The following is a 6,000-nucleotide window of genomic DNA, read 5'->3' on the forward strand; positions in this document are numbered from 1 at the left end:
AAGTGGATGAGCTTCCTTATAGCGAAGGATAGCTGACAGAGTGGTAGCCCTAGATGGAAAAGCTGCTTGATGAGCCCTGTTCCTCTAAAATCCTTTCTCCAGAGTGTATTTGCTGCCTAATAGTTTTATTATTTAATGAAAAAAAAATGTCAGATCATTCTCACATTCTCTTGGAAAATGGTTTATTGGAAATTTCAACAATAACAACTGGTTTGTTTTGGCCAACACTTTTAAATTGCCAATGTTATTGCGCTGGAGGTAGAGTGTCTCTCAATGTCTATTTTGCCGATTAAAAAAAAAGACTTGTCAGTTGCAAATCTTTTATACAGCACTATTGCTCAAAATGAGAAGGGGATGCCTTCAAATAGTCCTTACATTTACAGAGTTCCTCAAAAATTGTACATAAATAGTTCTCTTTTTAAAATCCAATTTTATAATGGTCTCATTTTTTAAAATTGAATGATCTTGCAGTTTATTATTTTACAAACGATGACAAATTTTGATAAATGCTATAAAATCAATGTGGCTTAAATTGAAAATGCTATTGAAAATGTTCTTTAAAGGAGCGAGTTGAGAAATAGTTAATCATGTGTAGATTACTTTTTTAAAGGTGGTATATTAATTCCCTCGTTGCTCAATGAAGGGGGGGGGGCAGCCTGATCCTTGCCAGTGTTAGAAAATATTGAAGCACATGCAGCAGAATATGAGAACACGGGCTAATTCAATCTGACTTGCTCCCTGTGGGGAGTGCCTTGCATCCACTCAGTATATCTCTCCAAAGGACAATGGAGATCTCAATCTTGCCACTTGGTGTCAGGGGAGGTGAACTCAGCCACTCGGTGATATGTAATTTTTGTTTACGTCTAGGAATGCATCGAGTCACAATGGACCCTGTTAGTGTGCATGAGAATTACAACAGTGTAGGAAGGAACTGCAGGTGTTGGTTTACACCATAGACACAAAATGCTGGAGTAACTCAGCGGGACAGGCAGCATCTCTGCATCCATCCATCCAGAAATGCTGTCTGTCGCGTTGAGCTACTCCAGCATTTTGCATCTAACAACAAATGACTGTTCAGAGTAAGGCTTCATTTTTAACGCTGCTATAAAGCTTCAGCTCTGAAGACAGACACAGCAATTGCTCTTCAGAGAGTTTCGATGATTTATCTGCTACATAAGATTTCAATTGTTTGCTGGCGCAGTCTTGAAGTTGGCTATGAATGGTGGTTCTGGACTGCATCATCGGCTATATAATATCAGTTTAATATTTCTACTTGTAAATAATTACCCTAAAATTGATTGTATAGGAAGGAACTGCAGTTGCTGGTTTAAACCGAAGGTAGACACAAAAAGCCGGAGTAACTAAGCGGGTCAGGCAGCATCTCTGGAACAAAAGAATAGGTGACGTTTCGGGTCGAGACCCTTCTTCAGACTAGCAGTTATCTGGTCATAATCACACTGTTGTTGTGTAAACTTGTTCTGTACAAAATTGGTTGCTGTTTCCTGCATTACAATGGTAAAGAAATCATCAGTACCTCTTCAGTTGTAAAGCTTTAGGAAAGTCCCGAGATTGCAAAAAGTGTCGTATAAAGCATGTCTTTTTTCTTTCAAAATGTTCATCTTTTTTACCTTTTTAATGAGGGAGGCACAGTGGCAGACCTGCTGCCTAACAGCGCCAGAGGTCCGGGTTCGATCCAGACTACGGGTGCTGTCTGTACGAAGTTTGTACTGTAATCGCGAGGGTTTCTTCCGGGTGCTTCAGTTTCCTCCCACACTTCAAAAAACGTACAGATTTCTAGGTTAATTGGCTTCTGTAAGTTGTCGCTGATGTGTAGGATAGTTTTAGTGTAGGGGGTGATCGCTGGTTGGCACGGACTCGGTGGGTCGAAGGGCGAGTTTCCACGCTGTATCTCTAAAGTCTAAGGTAATCGGAAATATTCACATTTCCCCCCCAAACCACAGCAATTCCTTTTTAATGCACAGAACTCTTGAAAACTCTCGAAACCATTGTGCAGATGAAGAATGCACTGCTCTTTGACTGCTGACATGGAAATAACGTTGGTGGATCATTTCCAGAGACAGAAGGTAGCTGACACATCAACACAGGCTCGTTTCCAGACTTTACCATCTTGTTCCTGTCCCTAACAAATACCTCCCACCAATCCCCCTGTCACCAGAGTGTTGCAGTGGAGAATTTTGTCTGCAAACCATTAATTGCTATTTGAAATTTAAGCACGCTTTAATATAAATCCTATCCAAACACCATATTTATTTTATGAATTGCAAATTCATTTCTCTGCAGGCTCCATAAATGATTAAACAAAGCGAATAATCACATACATATTGTATGGATCGTTCCTGGTGAGATTTTGTGTGAAGAAAAACAATCTGCAGACTAACCACCCCAACCCTGTCCGCACCCCATGCACACAAAGGATGCATTTTATACTTCTTTGACCCAAGTCTTGATTCATCACTAGATTTTATATCTACAATGGTTATTAACTGATTTTCATGCAAGCGCAGGGAAATATGATAAACTTTATCATCTATATACTAAAACTCTCATTTGTTATCTTGTTTGTGACTGAACTTCAGCCAAAACGGTACACGATAGCGCGACAATTTTAGGCCCACCTTACTCACTCACCATTGTCACATTAGTGATAATGCAAGTAGTTTTATTGAAATCGGTGTTATATTTTTAAAGTTATTCACATTTTAAAGTTTAAGAGGAGGGGAGGGGGGAAGGGGGAGTGGGGGAGAAGGGAGGGGAGGGGGGGGTTGAGGAGAGAGGGGAGGACGGGAGGACAGGGTGCTGAACCAATGCAGGAGAGGTTTGGGCCCAACGGGTCCACTTGGTCGAGCATTAGCTAAAAGGAGAGGTTGGCCAAACTTGGATTACTTTCCCTAGAGTGTCGGAGGCTGAGGGGAGACTTGATAGAAGCATATATAAAATGTATAAAAAACGATGGATAGTCAAAACCTTTTTGCCAAGATGGAAATGTCAAAGAGAGAGCATAGATTTATGGTGAGAGGAACAGTTTAAAGGAGATGTGCGGGCAGATTTTTTTTTACACAGAGAGCAGTGGGTGCCTGAAACGTGCTGCCAGGGGTGATGGTGGAGGCAGATATAATAGTGGCGTTTAAGAGGCTTTTGGATAGGCACATGGATATGGAGGGATATGGAACACGTGCAGGTAGAGGAGATTAGTTTAACTTGACATCATGTTCGGTGCTGACCTTTGTGGGCCGAAGGGCCTGTTCCTGTGCTGTAATGTTCTGTTTTGGCCAGAAATCTAATAATTATTACCCATAGCAGTAATAACATAATCTGCTTTCAGAATGGTTTAGTGAACAGCTTTTTTGCTTCATTTATGTGTCATGTAATAAAATCTTGACTCCAACTGAGTAAAATAACTAAGTCCGATCCAAAATAAACAAGCTTTCTGTAATAGTTAGCTGGTATAGTTGATCTCCCCAAATCCTGCCGGATTGGAGCTCCAAATGTCACTGTTAAAAGTGATGGATGCAGTGTGTCTGTTATAATGAGGTGTGAACTGTCTTCAATACGCATCTATAAAATAGCTGAATAGTTAAACATAGGTTTCCACAACGTTACAAATGGTTTCAATAAGTGTATGAAAATGCAATTCATTCAGGTGGGTCTGCATTAGCAAGTGCAGCCATCGTTAATACTCTTAATATCTGTTATTTCCCCAGCTCAATCATATGCAACTGTATTTCACGACTTTAACCACATTTCCCAGGTTTAATCTGTCACTTTGTTCTGTGATTTAAGAATAGAAATCTTAATGGCTTTCAAATCACCACAGTCAAGAATATTCAAAGTACAATTTAGTAGAATTATCCCCTCTCAAACACTGAGTAATTTATGGCATAAGCTAGTTTGAACAATGTATAGGCTATCCTCTGAATTGAACAGATCCAACCCGCCCTGTGGAATTTCTAAACCAACCTGCTCCTTTGACTCCTCCCACTTCCTCCAAACCAGAGGCATAGCTATGGGCACTCGCATGGGCCCTAGCTACGCCTGCCTCTTTGTCGGGTACGTCGAACAATCCCTGTTCCAGACGTACACTGGCCCCATCCCCGAACTCTACCTCCGCTACATCGATGACTGCATTGGTGCTACCTCTTGCACCCATGCAGAACTCACTGACTTCATACACTTCACCTCCAATTTCCATCCTGCCCTTAAATATGCCTGGACTATCTCCGACATCTCCCTCCCGTTTCTGGACCTCACCATCTCCATCACAGGAGACAGACTAGTGACGGACATTTACTATAAACCCACTGACTCTCACAGCTATCTGGACTACACTTCTTCCCACCCGGTCTCCTGCAAAAAGTCTATCCCCTACTCCCAATTCCTCCGTCTACGCCGCATCTGCGCCCGGGATGAGGTGTTTCATACTAGGGCTTCCGAGATGTCCTCGTTCTTCAGGAAACGGGGCTTCCCCTCCTCCATTATAGATGAGGCTCTCACTAGGGTCTCTTCTACATCCCGCAGCTCCGCTCTTGCTCCCCCTCCCCCCACTCGCAACAAGGACAGAATCCCCCTCGTTCTCACCTTCCACCCCACCAGCCAGCGGATCCAACATATCATCCACCAACATTTCCGTCACCTACAACGGGACCCCACCACTGGCCATATCTTCCCATCCCCTCCCTTCTCTGCGTTCCGCAGAGACCGTTCCCTCCGTAACTCCCTGGTCCACTCGTCCCTTCCTACCCAAACCACCCCAACCCCGGGCACTTTCCCCTGCAACCGCACGAGATGCAACACCTGTCCCTTTACCTCCCCCCTCAACTCCATCCAAGGACCCAAACAGTCTTTCCAGGTGAGACAAAGGTTCACCTGCACCTCCTCCAACCTCATCTATTGCATCCGCTGCTCTAGATGTCAACTTATTTACATCGGCGAAACCAAGCGCAGGCTCGGCGATCACTTCGCTGAACACCTGCGCTCGGTCCGCATTAACAAACCTGATCTTCCGGTGGCCGAGCACTTCAACTCCCCCTCCCATTCCCAGTCTGACCTTTCTGTCATGGGCCTCCTCCAGTGCCATAGTGAGGCCCACCGGAAATTGGAGGAACAGCACCTCATATTTCGCCTGGGCAGTTTGCAGCCCAGTGGTATGAACGTCGACTTCTCCAACTTTAGATAGTCCCTCTGTCCCTCCCTTCCCCTCCCCCTTCCCAGATCTCCCTCTATCTTCCTGTCTCCACCTATATCCTTCCTTTGTCCCACCCCCGACATCAGTCTGAAGAAGGGTCTCGACCCGAAACGTCATCCATTCCTTCTCTCCCGAGATGCTGCCTGACCTGCTGAGTTACTCCAGCATTTTGTGAATAAATCGATTTGTACCAGCATCTGCAGTTATTTTCTTATACTGCTCCTGAAAAGTTGAGTCAAGTCAGTCTAATAAAAGATGACGGTAACTAAAACAACACATTTTCGATCTTAATCTTGAGTGCATCTAATTTTCACCAATGATCAATTTAGTTTGTTTGTGGCTGGTGATGGAACATAATGTTAGTTCTATTTCTCCAGTGTTTTGAAATGGCTTCTGTGAGTTGTCCATGTTTCGGATGCATGCACGAGGATAGGGATCACTGCTGTTCGATGGACCATGTGTTTAGTGTCGGTATTAGGTCTTCAATCATTTCTTCCCACAGTTGGCTGAGGGCTTGTGTACTGAAGACAGTGATAAATGTCATCACTTTTGTGTGCCTTCACCGAGACCTGGCTCCTGAGAGATGGAAAGAGAGCCATGCTTTATTGTGGATCTCGATGTTCACACTGTGTAGTGTTGAGTGGTGAGACCATTTTAGCAAAAGTCGTTTCTTCCAGAAGTTCATTGTGTGTCAGTTTCGCAATCGACATGATCTGAACCTGCGATATTTCAAGAAAAATATAGAGATCAGCCACTAAACATGACCTTTCACAAACTCCTTTAAGTATTTCACTTAA

The sequence above is a fragment of the Rhinoraja longicauda genome, chromosome 21, assembly GCF_053455715.1.
Source record: "Rhinoraja longicauda isolate Sanriku21f chromosome 21, sRhiLon1.1, whole genome shotgun sequence".
Lineage (NCBI taxonomy): Eukaryota > Metazoa > Chordata > Chondrichthyes > Rajiformes > Arhynchobatidae > Rhinoraja > Rhinoraja longicauda.